Source organism: Lagopus leucura, unplaced genomic scaffold (genome assembly GCF_019238085.1).
Source record: "Lagopus leucura isolate 7727_CA_CO unplaced genomic scaffold, USGS_WTPT01 Super-Scaffold_100002, whole genome shotgun sequence".
NCBI lineage: Eukaryota > Metazoa > Chordata > Aves > Galliformes > Phasianidae > Lagopus > Lagopus leucura.
Window position 1 is genome coordinate 80,757,606 of NW_024962263.1, and position 20,645 is coordinate 80,778,250.

The following is a 20,645-nucleotide window of genomic DNA, read 5'->3' on the forward strand; positions in this document are numbered from 1 at the left end:
AAAGAATGTATTAAATTTTAAATTTGACTTCTTACTTAGAAAGTTATGAAGGGGCTGAGATTTAGGTAGCTTGCAATTTTACAGAATCAAGGTAAATAATTAAATATTACAAAACAGTCTCTGGGAAGCATTGCCTACATTTTAAGCAGAAAAGGGAAAGAAAGTTTGAATATATTAAAAGGCAGGGGCCAAGATTTATGCCTTCACTAACAGAAAAAGTAGACATTGCCATAATCAGATAAACCTTTATTATCTACAAACATTAAAAATAGGAGACACACATCCATTATATCTGAATGTTTATAATTCTATTTTTAATAATTATTGGCCTATTTCACCTTTAGTCAGACAAAAGTCTTGTCTTGTGCTTACAATCATAGAATAGTTTAGGTTCAGATCATCAAGCCCAATCATCCTCCAAACTACCATGTCCTCCACTAAACCATGTTCCCAGACACCACATCAGTGCTTTTCCTAAATACCTCTGGGGTTGGCAGCTCTACCACTCTGCACAGCCTGTTCCAATACCTTTGTTGAATTCGACACATTTGGACATACCCCATCAATCTCTTCTATCCAGATCCTCTACAATGCTTTTCTGCCCCCGAGCAGATCAGTACTCTCGTCCAACTTTGTTTCATGTGAAAACATAATGAGGATGCACTCAATTCCTTCATCAATTTATCAATTTTGATAAAAATATTAAATAAAACTGAGCCCCAAAACTGAGCTTTGGTAATGCCATTTGTTACTGGCTGCTAGCTGGATTTACCTCCATTGAAGATGACCCTTGAGGCCTGGTCATACAGCCAGGTTTTTGCCCAATGCACAGTACATTCATCCAAGATATAAGCAGAAAGGGAAAGTTGTTGGAAACAACATTCACATTTCCTTTTGTCCACTAAGTGGGTCATGTCATAAAAGATCAGGCAAGTCAGGCAAAATTTGCCTTTCATAAACCTGTGCTGTCTGGTTTTGATCACCTGATTGTCCTCTATGTGCTCTGAGGTGGTACTCAAGATTATCTGCTCCATGATCTTCCCTGGCACCAAGGTCAGACTGACAGATCTGTAATTCCCTGGATCCTTCCTCCTGCCTTTCTTGTAGATGGGAGTCACATTTGCTAATCTGTCAACTGGGTTCTCCCTGGTTAAACAGGACTGCTGGTAAATTGTTAAAAGTAGTTTGGCAAGCACTTCTGCCCACTTTTTCAGCAGCCTGTCTGGCTCCATAGATCTGTGTGTGTTCAAGTTGTGTTTAGTGACCCACTGTCTCTATTGCCACTGCTGAAACACACCATCCACTGCTTCGCTGTGCTCACATCCACTATTTGATCTCCAGAAATATTCAGTGAGAGTCAAGGAGTGCCACTGTTTTCTGCATGGAGGAATTCAATTGCACCCCTTTATTTGATACACACTTCCATGTCAGATGCCATGTTGTCATTCTGGCCCTCTGCCATCTGTTGCACAGCAACAAAATTTTAATGGAATACCAGTGGGCAGGTTCAACCTCTACTGTCATACAACCACTATCTGCTTCTAACATTGTGGATCAGGCATAATAAAATAGGAGGCATTACTTTCAGAGCAGCCCTCATATATATATATTACATATTCTATGATGCAAATATTTTACCAGATGGAGTGATGATTCTTCTTTTTAAGTAAACTTTGGCATAAATAAGTTGGTACCAAATATGTTATCTAGTATGAATAAATTCTCTCAGTATTTACATTGCTGATTAGACGTCAGTGTTCTTATTAGAAAGCATGAGATTTCTTTCTTTCCAGGACTAAAAAAGAAATGCAAAGATTTGCATCATTAATCTCAACACTGTAAACATATTTTTTTCTCAAAACATGTATTTATGTAGCATGCCACGGTTTGTTCCCAGGACTTGTTCTAATTCTCTGACTGAGTTAAGCCTTTCACCCTTGTGAGTTAACCTTAAGCAAGTGAACTCACAAGTTACAGTACTCAATAACCGAATTCTCTTTTGTGATCAATTGTGTCAGTTCTTTGGTCGAAACAAAATAAACTGCTCAAAATAGGACAACTTAGAACACAGCTATTCTAGCCTTGCCCTTCCCTCCTTTCCATTTCCCTACAATTCCTAGTATTTTATTGAGAAATATATCCCCTCTGGCCTGAAAACCTATTTTCCGTGTCATATGGTTTGCAGGTGTGCTGAAAATAAATTGGTTTAAAAAACAAACAAACAAAATCATCAATAGCATAGTCAAGCATCCCTTCCTATTTTAATTTAGAGGTTCTTTTTAATTTTTGATAAGTTTACTGCTGTTCCTGGTCTTTTGAACCACAGTGCCACTAGTAAAGACAAATGTTATTTGCATTAAAATAATATTAAGAATAAACAAACAAATACATAAAATGACCTTTAAAAAAAAAAATCCTTGTCAGGCATCAAACAGTATAATGCTGGAAAATCATTTTAAAACCCCATTTTTCCCGTACCTTAAAGAATCTCTCTGTGGAAATAGTATACAAACATGCATTTTTCATGTATAGTTCTTCATTTTCCAACTGTGTCACAATACTAAGACAACATTTAACTCTGGATAGAGCTGAAAAGAAATCTCTTTTTAGTTGCAATTCAACTGTAATCATCTGTCATGTAAAATAACTGTGAGATAGGGCTTCTTATGATCTGAGTGAACAGTTTTGCTTTTAATACTATAATGATTCACTCTCATACAGTCCTGTAAATTCCCAGTGATCCACTAAACAATCAGTAGGCATGAGTTTGTAGTTTCAAAGGTGGTAACTAGCAAAACTTGGGTTCATAATTCTGCACGAGCCCAGAAGAAACCTTCTTTTCAAAGCCCAGAAAGACAAAAAATTATTATTTCACATGATGTGACACCTCTTACTTAGACACCTCTGTTGCAACCAGATACCTGACCATAATGTGACATAAGAATGAAGACCTGTTATTTTCCCCAAACACCTACAATCACTGGAGACCCCTCACAGACTTCACCATCTTCCTGGTTGAAGGAAAAACTTCCAGAAAAGCTCCTGAGACTGGGATTGTTTGGTGGAAAATAGGAATATACTGTCTTCCTTTGTTAATTCTAAGAGATGCAAACACAGCAAGAGCTATTATTTTATTAATTCTTATACTCAAACATTTAAGTAGAGGAACTGTTTTATCCTGCAAAAGTCATTCTCTATCTTCTCAATAGATAAATTTTAGATATCGAATGTTGCCTGGTGACAATTGCCCCAGAGGGCTTAACCTAAAGGACAGTTTGGCATGCCAGACAGAAGTTATAACGTCAGTTAAGAACTTCAGCTTTGACACTGAAATAACCTTGGAAAGTCACCTTATCTATCAGTTTGTTTCCTCACCTACCTGCCAGCTATCTTTAAAGGTTTCTGGTTTCTGTCCAAGAGTGATATGTCAAAGCCATAGTTCAGTGCAACCTTTGTCTTAGGTGGGTCCAAAAAGGCCCATTATCATTCCACTTACCATTTACTGCCACTACGGCATTCAGTACAAACTATGTGCCCATAAATATGAAAGCCAGTACTTTCACAGTAGATTTGACATTACCTCAACAGAAACATTTCAGCAACCCATAAGCCAGACATATTGAGAAATCCAAGGCATTCTGAACTTTGAATGTCATCGTCTGCACAGGAAAGTGATTCAAGTTTAAATTATCTTTAATTTCTTACATTGTTTCACTTTCATCTGCTACCAAGAAAAAAACCACTGCATCTGAGAGTGCATGCTACATGGCAAGATAGTAATGACCTACTCACAGCGAGAGCAGGGCTGGTCCCTTCTCACTGGTGATGGGAGACAGGACAAGGGGCAATAGCCTCAAGTTGTGCCAGGGGAGGTTTGAGTTGGATATCAGGAAAAACTTCTTTACAGAAAGGATTGTTAAGCACTGGAATAGGCTCTCCAGGGAGGTGGTTGAGTAACCATCCCTGAATGTGTTTAGAAACCATTTGGATGTGGTGCTCAAAGACATGATTTAGTGGAGGATTGTTAGAGTTAGGGTAGTATGGTTAGGTCATGTTTGAACTTGATGATCTTTAAGGTCTTTTCCAACCTGAGCAATTCTATGATTCTATGATTCTAATATCTTTGTGAAGGGCTCTGGGTTTGCCTTTGATAATGTCAACAATACTTCACTGGAAGCCTTGAAATCTCACATTTTGCCCTGTCTAGACCTTGGCACTTACCTAGTTGAGCTTGCGTGCCTCAGACAACTTCTACAAAAATTCCACAATGTATCATTGTGGAAGATAGGAAGGTCAGGAAAGGGGTAACATTCTGAATAACTGAACTAATAAAAATTTGTTGTGGGTACACATCTGCTCTCTCATTTAAATCTAATGAAGGTTATCACTACTGAGTAGAAATGTGCCTTGAATACACCCTTCGTATAATAAAAAAGATTCACCTATATTGGTGCTCACGGAGTGGGACAAGACATGCTTGTTACATTTATTTGTGCTGTTGCCTGGGTTTGTATCCATCATGATCACTTCCTCACAGTTGGTATCCTCTAGTGAACTGCAAATGCTACTTACTATCATTGACAGCATCTCTTCTTTGAAAAACCTCCTGTGTTTGGGTACCAGCTTCCTTTTGTTGTTGTTGAAGCTTACTTTGCTCCCACCTCCCTCATGCTGACTATGTAAACAGACACATCTGTTTTTGCTTATTGTGCCTCTCATGTCATCTGTGTTGTGCTGCACATTTTCTTTTCCTGGCTACCTCCCAGCCTTTGTGTTTAAAAGGGGAGCCAAACAGAACCTGGTTGCATTGAGCAAATTACCTCCCTGTCTTGGGGACGCAACTGGGAGCTCAGCTGCAGAGTATGGAACAGTGTATAATCCTGAGAAATGTCACCCATTCTTTAGGGCAAAAGCAATTGCCAGTACAACGAGTAAGTGTTTTAGCAAACACTAGAATATTCTAGAAACATTTTCTTTACTGACTTTTCCAAGTTCCTGACATGCAGAGTAAAAAGATAAATTCCTATTAAAATTATTCAGGTCTCTTCAGCTGGCTGTCAGTGAAATTAGCTCAGTGCCTGTCTAAAGCATGAATGTATTAACTTTAGGCTGGAGAAATTCCTAGTGTTAAAGGAACAAAAAACAGTGTCATGCTATTTGGGGTGATATTTATCTTCCAGAATTGTTCACCACACAATGATTTTCCCCCTTACTCAGAATGTGTGTTAAAAATGGAATGATACTTTAGGCTGTTACTCCTTTAAGGTTCACAGATTTGCAGAATTGAGCCTGTTTTGCACACAGGTGGCTCTCTGCAAAGATGATGGGGATAATGGCACCCACCCAGCTTGTCAGCCAAATGTGCAGTAGGGTGAGAGCAGATGCTATGGGTCAGAGGGGAGAAAAGGAGAGGGCCCTCAAGTGACACACAGTGCTGGGTTCTGTTCCTGTTGTGATGCATATGTGGCACCTGCTTCTGTGACTTCTCCCTGGGAGGTGAAAAGGTCCTACTTAGCCATGCTGTGTCCTACCACCCAGGCACTGTGCCCTAACGTGTCAGAGACAGATCATGTCAGTGTTGCTATGCACTGCTCTGAAATTTGCTTCTTCCAGGCAAAGGGGATGAGACTTGACTGCTTTGTAGAAAAAAAATGTTCCATGCACAGAAGGAAAAGTAGAACAATATCCCACACGCTACTCACTCTTTGGCAGGCAGCACCAGTGGCATATTTCAAGCACATCCTTGTGAAAAATAGTAGGCCAAAATATGCCTATTATATAGATGATCTGATGCACAAGTGCGCAAGTTAAAAACATTAAAAAGACTGATGTCAAAGAGTGCAAGGTAAAAATTAATCTGGTCAATTTTTATACTGCAGGTGTATTTTATATGTATTTTAAATGGATTACTAACTGCTTAATAGGGCTTAGCAGCCTGCTACAGGTTTGAACACTTACAATTATGCCAGGAAGATAAAATATGGAGTCTTAAACTCTGATTACAGCTGTAACCAGCTGGATCTGTAGCTGTATAAAGCAAATGAATTCTTGTTTCTCATCTCCAGTTTGTGGTGTGTGCACCAACCGTGTGTGCATGCATTTGACCACATTACTGTCTAAAGAAAGTGGAGTTTTTTTCCATTCATTTCTGGCAACATATTCAGGTAGATGTCTGGGTTAAGCATTTATCTGGGACACCTGCAACATCTTATTCTATCGTGCCAACAAAAAGAAAACATGGCGGTCACAAAAGGGATCTAATGGACTAATATGAAAACTTCACATAAAACCAAGTTATTTCAGATTTCAAGCAGTTTGAGTCTTCTAATATTTGATCAACTTCCTTACGAATGACTTTCTACCAAAAAATGGCTGGAAATGCTGATGTTCTCAGAGGTTATGTTCGTAACTTCCTACCCATAACATCTTACTTTCATTATGTATGATCCACAACAAAGTACATTTGCATCAGTATGATCTCCAGTGGACATAAGTCAGGAGAAAAGGCTTGCTAAAACACAAACATGAAAATCTGTGCAGACATACTCCAGAGATACAACAGCTAACAGCAATACAAATAAGTTTAGGTTTCACACAAGGTTCAAATATCAGGTTTCACACAGTTCTGCCACTGTGGCTGTACCCAGGGAAAAGGGAGGAAAAGACACAGTGCACATGATTTTAAGTTCAAGACAGATATTCTAATTATAATAGTGAACAAACTGCAGGAAAATACACCACACTTCCTCAAGCACTAAGAAATTACTCTGGAATTTATCATTAGAATCAAATAGTGCAAGTACAAGTAATAAAAATGATGTTTTCAGAGTGAATGCTTTTTCCTGTTAGGTACTTACAGCATCTGCACAACATTAATCCCAGTCTATTGACAGGGTCCACTCTACATTAAAATCAGCAGCTTGGCAATTAGAAAAAAAAATGCTGTGTTGGCTTGCAAGGAAAATGTAATTTGTGAAGCTCTCAAGGTTTCAGTCCATGAGTTTTGTTCTAAATGTGCTGCCTCCAACACTTTGAATCTTCAGATGAAAACAAAGTGCTCCTCTAATGTGACATGTCATTTTGCATAGTGTTCTGTTGGGTCCATTGCTCTTTTTACTGTCTTTCTTGGAATAATATCAGTGCATGCTTCAGATTTGGAAGATTAGCATTAACAGGATAGAAAAGAAGAGGGCAGCTGTTCCATGATGGCATTTAGATAGCTGATCTGTCTGCTGCCTAATCCATGTATCATCTACATATCCAGACAGCATGAGGCAACCTAGTAAAGAAGTTTATCGCAGAAAAGCCCTTTAAATCTAGGCATGTCCAGTTATCATCTTCCACAGATAGAGAAAAATTCCTTTTGTGTAATTTCTCTAGCCACACTTACAGCTTTTCTCAACCTCTTGCTAAAATACAGTATCCACCCTCATGTTTAAAGCATTCTATAATAGTAAATCCTTAGGACTGTGAGGAAAAGAACAGGCTTTTCCTGTTAAATATCCACACATTGGGGTATTTATTTATAGTGAGTCAGGTTCTTGTGAGATTCTCTTCTTGTGATAATCACAATAATTGTGATGCCAAATTGTGATAGCTGTGAAAGGTTCCCTATGGAATCAAGAGCTCAAATTCTATTAATTTTAGTTGGATCTGTAAGCCTCAAGAGCCCTTTGTAATCTCAGTCTATCTGTTATGAATTTATCATGGAGTCTGCTGACTCTTCTTTATCAGTATTGCCAAAAGTAATCAAGTTCTCTAGACAAAAAGCTTATTGTAATCAAATAATGCTCAAATCTCGTTTTGGTGCTTTTGTTGTTGTTGTTCTGTTTGTCTTAATTAAACAATTTCAATAGAAAACTTCAGCAGTCATAGGGGAAAGCTGAAAACAGGTCTAAAGTCAAAGAGCATAAACAAGATGATTTAGAGCAAAGTAAAGGTCAGAAATGAAACAGAATGATGGGAGTTTTCACTCAAGTGGTAAACTCTTAATTATACAACAGGTTTCCAGGAGAGGAGACTGAAGGCTATTATCATTTCTCTCCATTCAATGCTTCAAATCCTGTGGCAGCTCCACATTCCCATGACTTATATCTGTTCAGAATATAGAATTTCACCTGCAGAGAAAGGATGTAACCTGCATTGACTGAAGCACAGGCTCGCACACAGGCATCACTCATTCCTTCTTAACTCCTTGCAGCCTTTTTGCTAAATTGCTGCACTTCAGATACCTGTATGCCTCTCATAAAATCCCCAGCCCTCCTCTTTTTTATTACTTAATTAAAGGAAAGAATATACTAATGAATAGGAATTATGAGCCTAAAGAGTAAGAATTGTGCTTTCCTTTCTGTAATGATTCATTTACTTGCAGCATGCTATTCAGCTATTGCATGGCTTTATACACAGGGCTCCTGGCATGGAAAAGCCTGAGTAAACAAGGCAAACAAATCTGGGCTTCATGCTGTGCAGAAACCAGCTTGTTTGTATTGGTATGCTTAGTAGATATTTTCTTTAAAGCATCCCTTTGGTTTAACAAGATATAAAATTCTACGTATTATGACATTCTCCACACATTCCTTATGTTTTGTTAAATTTTCAGAAGTTTTTTGAATAATGCATGATATTGTATGAAGCACAGAGTAAATTTTTTAATCAATGAGTATGAAATTAGAGATAAACACAAGAAAAAAATGCCTTTTCAGTCAGGTACCCCACATTCCCTGTCAGAAAGTGTGTTTTGTTCTTTTTCTCACTCCAATCAGCTGCACATCCTGTTCTGTTTTCTATGCAGTAAGCACTGGGAATTTTATCATCGCATTTCTGGGAATGAATTGGAATTTATTCTTCATACATAAATTGAGTTTTTCTATGGTTTTTTACAGTATTTAAGTTAGATCTCTTTTGGATGTGCCTCTACAAATGGCATTTCACATAACTTGTTCTGTAGAAAGGTGTCCACTCTTTCATTGATATTAACACCCTTCAAATGTAATCTGAAACAGCTATTTATGGCTCAGAAATCTGTGGGAGTTTTGGTTCTACACAGTGAGATCTGTTAAATAATTAAATCTTAAAATGATTTTCAGAGAGGCCTTTTTGAATCACATCTGTTACTTCTTGTAGGAAATTTCCCTAGCAGATGTTATTTTTTTTTTCTCATTTCTTTCAGGGTGCTAATGACATCTTAATCTTACTCCAGTTAACAATAATAAAACAAATCTCCATCACAGACTTGTCAAGCTGCAGAAAGAAAACTGCTCCAAGAGGCTAGAAGCAATAGATGCTTTGCATCAGCTTTGGGCAGCAGTCCCACACTCCTGGCAGCCTCCCACTTCTCCAGAAATCTTGCCCTTCTGTCTCCATCTTTCCCCTTCTCCTTCCCCATTGAAGGGTTGCTGTTTTGTAAAGCATTGTGCCTCACACTTTCACAGGCTGCCCTGGAACTTACAGACAGGAACAGACACCCTTTCAGGTTTACCTGGAAGTGCACCAGAACAGGAAGCCACCATTTTTAACAGCAGTTGGAGATTCATGATCCTCGAGGTCTCTTCCAACCCAGACCATTCTGTGATTCTGTGTGTGATACAGACCGGGAGAAGAACTCACTGAGAGCAGCCCTGTAGAGAAAGATCTGGGAGATATGCTGGATGAAAAGCTGGACATGAACCAGCAGTGTGCACTTGCAGCCTGGAAAGCCAACAGTAGGCTGCATCAACAGAGAGGTGGCCATCAGGAAGAGAGAGGTGATTGTTCCCCTCTGTTCTGCCCTCATTAAACCCCATTTGGAGTACTCTTTCCAGTCTTGGGGCCCCCAACACAAGAAAGATTTGGAGCTGTTGGGGGAGGTCCAGAGGAGGGCCATGAAGATGATCAGAGAGCTGGAGCATCTCTCCTGTGAAGACAGAATGAGGGAGATGGGCTTTATTTAGCTTGCAGAAGAGAAGGCTCCAGGGAGACCTCATTCCAGCCTTCTGGTACTTGGAAGCTTATAATCTGAAGGAGAGAAGACTTATTACAAGGGCAGGCAGTGATAGGACTAGGGGGAATGGAGACTTAGGTTAGTTGTTAGGAAAAAATTATTGACTCATAGGTTGATGCGCTGGCACAGGCTACCCAGAGAAGCTTTGCATGCCCCATCCCTGGAGGCATTCAGGGCCAGGTTGGATGGGGCCCTGAGCAGCCTGAGCTGGTGGCTGGCTGGTTCCTTTCCAACCTATTCTATGATTCTATTTTTCTTAGAACCCTGTCTTTGTATATGGAAAACCACAATGAAATGCCATCTTCAGAAGAACATGCATGGCTGTGCAACAAGGAAAAGCCTCAAAGGGATTTCTGGGAAAGACCCCAGAAAGCAGAATAACCAGCCAATCAGCCTTAGAATCATAAACCATATTTTAAGGAAGTTTCATGCAGAGAGGACAGGTGGTAGAGGGGAATTCCTTTCCCCACTGCTCTGGTGTTATGCCCAGCAACCTATTGTGGGGTATGGCCTGGTGCTGTATGAGTTTCCTCTGACTTCTACAACCCACGTCTTCCCAAACTGCTGGGATGCTGCCTTTTCAGCCAGTCCCATCTGCTCTACAGCACATCCTATTTCTTCCCAAATCTTTCCCCTATGCTTGCTCTTGTCTTGCTTCCCCGGGTGGCCTCACACTGCAAGGCCTATCGCTGGCCTCACGGCAATCCCAAAAATCACAACCTTGAAGCACCAGAGCCACAGAGACATTGCTAATGTGAGATCCTGTGGAAAAACAAGGAGGAGGATGGACTAGGTTTTTGTTTTGGCACCAGCCTAAGACAAGTGGCTTCAATTTCAGGCTTCATTGCAAATTTCTGGCACAACTTCCAGGTGTCCTTCTGGCTCCCATGACATCTTTACAGGTTGTCACTGGGAGCAATGGGAAGTGTGTTCTTTTTTCATTGGTATGTGTTTATAAGGACTATTTCTCCCAATAGGCACAGCACCTGTAAGTACTTACATGAGGAAAAGCAGGTGTCTAATTCAGGCTGTATTTCCCTCTGGGCCCACGTGCCAAAACTTTTTGTGAACAAAATGTGCCAGTTTACTTGATGAAGGCTGTCTCCTTGCACCTGACAGCAGTATGGTGAAGGTCCCTGTTGCCACTGATCTTTTCTTATTCTCTTATTTACAGGCCATCCATCTTTCATCTAACACTTGGAATGAATAGACACTGGAGACCTCCAGTTCTTGATAGGGAAAATTTCTGGTTTTTTTTGCCAAATCTCAGCATTCTTTTCTATATTTCTGCAACAGTCCTGAATCTATCTCTACTGTTTTATTCTGTGCTGCAGTGGTAGACACCAGAGGCTTTAGGGTTTGCATAAGCAACAAAGTAGTATAAAAATATTTTTGTAGTGAACATCAGTGAAGCACCGCAGTAAAAAACATTTTCTGCTTCATGTTAAAGACAATCCTTCCTTGACTTTATGGCAGTCTCATCCACTCTCAAATAAACACTTTTTATATCAAGAAATGATTATATATTATTTTTAAATTTGTATCAGGAGATAAAAGAATTCAGTACCCCAAACAAAAAATAGCCTTTCTATCAGTAGTAGAAGGGCTGCAGCTCAGTTTGTCTGATGAGGATGGCAAAGCTGCCAATTGTAAAGTAATTTTACCATGAAGAGGGCAACTTCTGTTTGAACTCTACATGTTAAAGTTTCATTCAATACTGCAGGTTTAAACTGTGGAAGTTGTGGGAAGGGAGAATTAGCATTCTTTAAGAGACACTGAAAATAGAAGAAACTGGCATAGGAAAAAATCCAAGAAGAACTTTTTGACCTTATTTCCGTTCTCTCTAATGGATGAGATGAAAAATTAGTTTAATTCATTGAGTATAAGCAAAGGGGTGAAAGTAATTGTTGAAACAAAAACTGTCATCAGTTCTAGTAGAACAGAGTGTCTGCTCAAGATGGATTTAAAATACAGATGATGAGATGATGGGAAAATCTGAGCAACAAATTATCAAATCAAAGGCTATGAAGACATTGGGAAAGTGAGTTAATCATTACAAGTCGAGGCTATTACAGAGGAGATCAGAAGATAACATGGTCGGATGATAGGGAAAATGTCTCTCTTCTCACCTCATTCTTGGCTATTTTGAACAGAAATTGGTAGAGCTACTTAGTATAATTAAACTTCTCAAAGTAATTGAACAGGGTAATGCACAGTAGGAACCTCAGGGCAGTTGCTAAATTACTTCCAGTAACACCTGTTAGTGCCATATTCTTGTGGGACTAAGTGTCCCAAGGGACAGGATCTTTCCTTTTCCTCAGAGCCCAACTGCAGTCCAAGGATTACTGTCAGAAGACTGGTATCTTTGAATTAAGCAGAACTCTGAGCAATTTGGAACTGGATTATGTTTCAAGAATAATGTTTTTATGAAAAGCTTTATTTAGAAAGAATAGACTTATACATCTTTCTCAATTTCAGATATTTCCATATCCTCCATTTCATCCTTTATTTTTTTTCTGCTCTAGATCTTGTTACAATTACGTAAAAGTATAGAAATGGCTCAGTACAAAACCTTGGACGACACACATTTTTTTTCACCTAGCTATTCCCTTTTCCGACATCAGTCTACAAACCTGAAGCAATTTTTCCCTTTTTTTTTTTTGTGGCCTATTTTCCATTCTCTGAGCAGCCATTTAAACAATAATCATCCTGTTTCTCTTTTCCTTTTTGGCAAGAAAGTATTTACTTTCTGTCCAGATAAGAAGCCAAATACAACATGACAGTGAAAGATGAGAGAGTTTGTCTTGTAATACCACATTTCTATTATTTATGAGGTTACATCTGGAGTATTGTGCCCAGTCTGGGCTTCTCAGTTGAAGAAACACAGGGAACTTCTAGAGCGTATCCAATGGAGGGTCACAAAGATGACCGGGGGCCTGAAGCATCTTCCTTTTGAGAAAGGCTGAGAGATATAGAACTGTTCAGCATGGAGAAGAGAAGGCTGAGAGGAGATCTTACCAATGCTTATAAATATCTAATGGAGGAGTCAAGTGGGTGGGGACAGGCTCTCTTCAGTGGTGCCAGCAACAGGACAGGGAACAATGGGCACAAATGGAAACACAAGAAGTTCTATCCGAACGTGGGAAATAACTTCTTTATTTTGAGGACTACAGAGCACTGAAACAAACTGCCCAGAGAGACTGTAGAGTCTTCTTTGGAGATATTAAAAAATCTGGATGCTTTCCTGTGTAACCTGCTCAAGGGAACCAGCTTTTGTACAGATCTGCACTAGATGATTATCAGAGGTCCTTTCCAACCCCTACAATCCTACAACACAGAGCAGGGCCTAAATTGTGGGTTTTTGTCCCAGCCTGGTCCTCCTGCCCTTGTGCCTCCGTGCTGTGTGGCCAAATCATGTCTACATAGGCAGGATTTGTAGAATTTCCTTCTGTGGGACCTCTGCATATCTGACCATACTGGTAAATGGCCCATCTTATGATCAGCTATGATCTGAAGTCTAGGAGTTAGCAAGGTACTTGCAGTGGCAATGATAGAAAGATGGAGGACAGAAAAACCACTTCAATAAAAACCATATAGAGCATGAAAACATTTGTACAAGTTTTCCTGATGATATTGTCTCCTTTTTATTTATTTATTTCTTTATTTAAATTATGAATATCTACAGTTTAATTAGGAAGGAGAAAATATTACTGACAATGAAGTCTATAATATCTGTCCTGCACTTACAGGCACATCACTTTCTAAAGGTACCTTTGTGTGGCTGCATTAAATTGCAAAGAAGGGGCCTAGCAGAATTAGGCTAGCTCTTACGTGTTTATTAAGATAAGCTTGTTGCTAAAAATTACCTCCTGGTGAATAATAATGCAGTACTATGTATGAAATAATTGAGAAGCTATTCAAATTTTTAATCTCCAAGGTTACTATAAGATACAGGCTGTTTTTGAAGCTTTTCTAACCTGCTAGAACTCACTGAAAATGCTGAAAGAAGTGAGTGAAGGAAAATGGATGTCCTCAATGTGTTTAAAGCAGTAAACAAAAGACCGGTTGAAGGTCTTGATAACAGACTTCAGAAATATTGTTGGTCAGAGGTTAAATCCTCACCTGGAGTAGAAGTGGCTGAAAGATAGTTGATGAAATAGAAATAAATAAGAAGTTTTTCAGAGGAAGAAAAGATTAATAGTGAGTTGCCCTATGACTGAGCATTAGGAACTACTAGTATGTTGTGAAATATGCATACAGTTGACCTGGAGGAAGGGTGAATGGGGAGCAGTAGCTGCACAGCAATTGTGCAATTATTTTAGATAATCAGAAGAATATAGGGGAAGCATAAACATTTTCAAGACTCCTTAGATCAGAAGTGATTAGCTGATAAAACATTAAACTGTGAATCAGGAGGTACTGGTTCCAGTGTGTAACTAGAGAAAAAGAATGTGTGGAAGTATTCCAGTTAAAGCCATCAGTATACTACGTTTTGTTTTTGTGTTTTTTTTTTTTTTTTTTTTTTTTAATTATTTGTACAATTAGGCTTGTTTTGAGGAAAAAAATTAGAAGCATGATTTAGCATTCATATTTAATTTCTGGTAAATTCAAAGGCTCACAGTACACAAGGAGATAACTTGGTGATGCAAATGCAAACCTAGTTTGTAGATATTCTGCCCCACATTTGGATTTTGCCTTGTATTAGCTTCACAAAAACATGTCCAAGTCATCAGACAACTTATATTAATGTTTTGTGTGTTGTGTACAGTGCTCGTTACATTTTTCGTAGGAAACATTCCACAGCCTTATTTTCGAATCTGATTTTTGAAAAGTTAAAAAGTCTCCACTTGTGCTAGTGAGACAGAGATAAGGAAGTAGCAAATGCAGTCTTTGATGGTACTGCATGAGCAATTTCTAGCATAGAGTGTGTGTGTGTGTCTCAAGAGGCATCTAAAGTCTTGCATTCGTCTTTGGTCACCTAGAAATACTCATTTTTGCAGAAAGGGTTTTTCATTTTTCAGCAAGGGTTTTTAGCATGAATTACTGGAATACGTCTGTACTGTTGCAGAACATAGAGAACATAGCCTTGAGAGTTGTCTTAGAACCATTCATCTGATTCATTGTGTGGCTTCTTGAATGCATGCACACTCTGAAAAAGGAGAGGGGTCGTTTGCCATTTTAAAAGCTGTGATACTTTCTATTAGCTGAAGTGTATTGAAACCAGAGTTTTAGAATAGACCAGAAGTTCATTTGACTAGCTCACAAAAATAAGAGAAGGGATACAATTGCCATCTGTAAGTGTAGAAGAAAGGCAAATGCTGGAAGGATAAAGAACTATTAAAACTACTGGTATGTGTCATCATGAAAACTAATCAGATGTGACTAAATTTAAGAATTCAGGTTTCTGGCAGGCAGAACAGTAGTGTTCTGGACTATACTTTTGGGATGGGTAACAGAACAGAATCTTGTTCTCCTTTATTTGAAGTGGTTTATTTTATCTTCATGCTGTTGTTGGTCTTGTGCCAGAAATTGAACACAGTGGGGAAATTTCAGCTTTTACAACAGCCACTGGAAACATGTATTGAGATACATTACCAGAAAGACAAAAAAATTAGAGGAAACATATTCTGTTCTGTCATTTAGCATCAGATTGCAGAGCAGGTAGATCCTGCTGTTTCTCATTTCCTAGTGTGTAGTTCTCTGATACTTAGATATTTCAGGTACTCAGAGAAAGCCTTAGGTAACTTGGCAAAAGGTCAAAGGAATAGTTTTTCAAATATTTATATAGAAGCTGTGAAGCTTCCTACAAGAAGTCTAAAATCTTTGTAACTTCCTAAGGATTTGGTAATTTGGGTATTAATAGTAGCTGCAATTTAAGAGACAAATTAGAGCTCATCTCTAGCATATGTACTAAGAAAAATGAGACTGTACTGGCATTTCAATAGGTCTGAAGTGTCACTATGTTTAAAATCTCATTTGGGAATACAGCTCAGTATAAGTTAAAGGCAGCTCTGGGAAGCAGTACAAAAGTTTGGAACAACCAGAGGGTAGTTGGGGACTTTTGGAGCAGAGATCCTGAAAGCAGATGCTGTCATCAAGGGAAGTTTTAAAAAATGTATAAACTTACACTAGAGAGACAAAATAAAATTGAATAAAATCTCTTACTTTAGACTTTCCACTTCCCTAGTCTCCTCCTATGGTGTTTTTTTTGTTTGTTTGTTTGTTTGTTTTTGGTGCATTTATCTTCTACTTTTTTCTTCAGCCTCCTCAATTTCACCTCTCTTTCTCTTCCAGTCCTCCTAAGATGCAAATACTCTGCTCCTGTCATGAGGTCTGTGCTAGATGTATTGTTTTGCCTATGTCAAGTCTAAATAGGTGAAGATATTTGCCTTCTCCTCCTCTAAGTGTGAAATCATTTATGTAGGAGTGGATGTCAAAACAAAGCCTCACTACTAAACTGGTTTCTCAGAGAATGGCAGTTTTTTCTCTTAATATGCTTATGAAAGATGATCTGCACAAACATTCAAAAATTGCTGTCTTTTGTGGCTGTTGGACAACACTACAAGAAATTAGAGTTGGCTGCTCTGAGTAGAACTTGCTCAGGGCTTATGCTCTCATTAAGGACATATGTCCTCTTAATTGATCACCTTCTTCTGGTCCCTGCCACAACAATTTGTCAGAGACCTTTGGAGAAATATGGGTGTGGGAATTAAAATGATAACATTTTTCTCCTTTCAGCCCAGAAAGTTTTTTTTTTTTTTTTCAGAAAAACCATGCTCTCAGTTCTTTATTTATTGCCTTGATTAATTAAAAATCTTTTAAGGCTTATTAAGTATAGAAGAGAGGCTCGTAAAGGAACATAAGAAATGGCACTTCAAACTTTTTGTGAGGTAGAACTTGAGAACTAAGGAGGGCTGAAAAATCACAGTGTCAACAGAGTGCAAGAATTATTCTGACAAACAGAAGTCTGTGTGCCCAATTCTTTCAGTCTGTTTATTTATTGCTTATATTCATACACAGTAAAGTAGTTTCATATCACTGCTGCCTAGTCATTTTTCTTTGGGAATGCATGAATCACAATGACTTTTGCTGAACCATTTAAATGGGGGCTTGCTGCAGCATGTTGTCATGGGTCTGCATTGCAGTGCATTACTGTGAGATTTAGGGTAGGTTATGGCACGCAATAATACTATGTGGGCTCTTTTCACCCCAGCATATTTTCTTTTAATGAAAACAATTAAAATACAGATCCTTGTAAAATAAAAGCCTTGCATTTCTACTGAGATGTTGGTAATGATCACTTTAATGTACTGCACTGGAGCTAGTAAACCATGGTTTTGTTTTTCATCTATTTTGCGTAGCACAATTCATCACTTGACCTGTCTACTACTTCTTATGTTGATTTTGCAGCTTAATACGACTTTTCCCTTTATCAGTGTCCTTGAACTGATAAACTGGCTTGTTTACAATGAAGGAATGATTCCTGTTCTATTGTAGTCGCTAATTCTCTGCTCTTGAAGTTGACATCAACTCCTTCATGCTAGTAAATGAGGTACATAAAAATCTCTAAGATATCCTGCAACATTTCTACAACTGGCCATGCTAAAAGTTCTTCCAAAAGATCAGTCTCAGACCATAAGAATCTTGTACATAGGAATCTTTGTTGTTTTTTAAATAATGTCAAAATATATATATATTTAATGATATCATAGAATCATAGAATCATAGAATCATAGAATTATACAATCATGCAATCATAAAATCATAGAATGGCCTGGGTTGAAAAGGACCACAATGGCCATCTAGTTTCAACCCCCCTGCCGTGTGCAGGGTCGCCAACCAGCAGACCAGGCTGCCCAGAGCCACATCCAGCCTGGCCTTGAATGCCTCCAGGGATGGGGCATCCACAGCCTCCTTGGGCAACCTGTTCCAGTGCCTCACCACCCTTTGTGTGAAAAACGTCCTCCTAACATCTAACCTAAATCTCTCTTGTCTCAGTTTAAAACCATTTCCCCTTGTCCTATCACTATTCACCCTTGTATATAGTCATTCTCTCTCCTGTTTATATGTTCCTTTCAAATATTGGAAGGCCGCAATGAGGTTTCCCCAGAGTCTTCTATTTTCCAAGTTAAACAAGCCCAGTTCCCTCAGCTCCAGATGGGGCCTCACAAGAGCTGAATAGAAGGGAACAATCACCTCCTTCTTCTGGCTGGCCACCCTTTTTTTAATGCAGCCCAGAACACAGTTGGTCTTCCGGGCTGCAAGCGCAATCAAATAATCCAGATCCGGTAATTATTTATGTGAGCAACTGAAATGCACTCTGGCCTTCCAAAACTTTACAGATACCCATCAATTTCTTTCTGCATCTCTGTGTTTATGACATTCACCTTCATTGACTTATTCAGTTGACTGACTCTCTTCAGTCCATACTGTTGAAAAAACTCCACAAAATTACTGTAGGTCAGTAGATGGTAAGCTGCAATTTCTTGTCCTCTGTCATTTTATTCTTTTCTTCTCCATGTTTAATCTCAGTAAATACTCTTCCATTTGATAGCAAACCCATGGATATATAACCACTGAGTCCTAGAATGGCAGAGGTTAGCAGGGACCTCTGGGTTCATCTGGTCCAACCCCTCCTCAAGCAGAGACACCCTGAGCATGGTAACCAGGACCATGTACAAGTGGCTTTTGAAGCTTTCCAAGGAGACTCTATAGCCTCTGGGCAACCTGTACCAGTGCTCACTCACCTGCACATAAGGAAATGTCTTGCAGTGTTCAGATGGAACCTGGTGTTGAGTTTATCATCAAGTTCCTCATTACAGTTCCTCATTTCACTCTCACCACTTCTTGGTCTGTAAAGATTTTTCTTATCTCTGTCTATACAGCTTGTAATACTAGCTTCTTGTTTCCAATAGAAAGTTGTTTTTTTTCCACCAAAAACATGATTACTCACAGATTAAGATAAGAAGGCATCAGTCCCTTCCATAAGAAACACATAATCTAGTTAATGCCTGGCCGTGATTAGTGATGATGGGGCTTCAGGGCTAGAGAAGGAAGCTGAAAAAAACGTAAACTGGATGGAGACTTGCACATAGGTTTGTATCTGCCCATCTCTTGTCATATGGAAATTTTCTTCACTGGGGTTGCAGAAGAGTGTAGGGCAAGGGGAGACTGTGCTTAGGCACAGTGTAAGGAAGCTATGGAATGCTTATTGGAGAAAAGGATTGGTGAGCAGTGATGGTGGTAATATGTGGAGCAAAGGGTGCATTTGATATCAGTGGAGCTGATAGGCAAAAGGCTATCGGCACAGTAAGGCAATAGGCTTTTAATACACCACAGACAGTGCTACAGCCTATTCCCTCTACCTGCTCCAAGCAGGTATTGTGTGAAGTGATGCTTTTGGAAACTGGGGGGCTCTTGTCCTCTTTGCACAACCTCTAGATCTGTCTATGTCCAGACCTCTAGCAAGAGTGCATGCTAGTGGAATTCTGGCACTTTTCTTATTGCTGTTACAGAGACATCTGATTCTTAAGAAAAATAATCCTTGTAGGCTGTTAGATTTGATGGCACACTGACTGTTATTCCTGTAAGCTGATAAATATACTCCTGCAGTAAAGATGGGCACAAAGCCTGTGAACCACTTCAGTCCTAGGAAAGTCCTCAGGGTTTGACAGCTAAGGGGAAGCCCTTTAGGGCTTAGGGTAATTTCTGCTTAGGGTAAATTTCAACATATGTGAAAAACTGTACTTTCTGGTACATGTTGGCATTTCAGATAAGTTGCCTTTCTGGTTGGCTGAGCAGTTTGTCTTGTGTTGGGTTTACTTGTTGTGGGTTTTTGTTTGTTTTTTAAAACTGAAATTCACTTTTTTTTTTTTTTTTCATACATTGCATTTTGTTTTTCTTTTCTAATCCAAGACAGCATAACTTTTTCTTTAGGCCTTCACACCGGAAGTGTCTCTCTCTTCCCTCTCTATGCCAGTTTCTAAAGGGCTTCTATTTCTGTTGTATCTTTTCCCAAGGGAAAATTCTTTGCCCATCTGTAGCCTTTGGGGGTGTATTTTTAAGTGCAGCCAGATGAATACATGCGTCAGCCTTTTCCTGCTGATGGATCACTTTTGTTTTCAGCATGTATAAAAGTTTAGGGAACATCATGGACAATTGCTCCGGTTAATTATAAAAAGTGTCCTCAAAACTTTTTCATAAACTACTTGTTTTGCTGTGAATGATCTCTTGAATCATAGTGCCTTGTTTCTGCTCTTTGACTGAATGACCATCAAGGGAGAATTACAAACAAAAAGCAAGAGAGTAATGAATAAATGTGGAACAGATACATATGAAAAATCGTAACTGATGCAAATATCCACGAATGGCTACAGGCATTATGACGTATATTTGTAGCTGAATGAATCTGAATAAATATTTACAAGCAGCTACTTTTCTTAGCAATTAGCTCAACCCTTTAACCTCTTGAGGAAAGAGGTGAACCAAAGCAGAGACCTCCTGAAGAGAGATTTCATGCCAGCTTGAGATGGTTTCAGGAGGCTTTTGAATAACACACATGGCATTGCGCCGTAAGAGGAAACCAGATGTGTGCTTTGTGTCTCCGATCTGAAGAGAGTTGTTCTACACTGTAAATCATATATCCTGGCAGAAAGCAGAATGATAT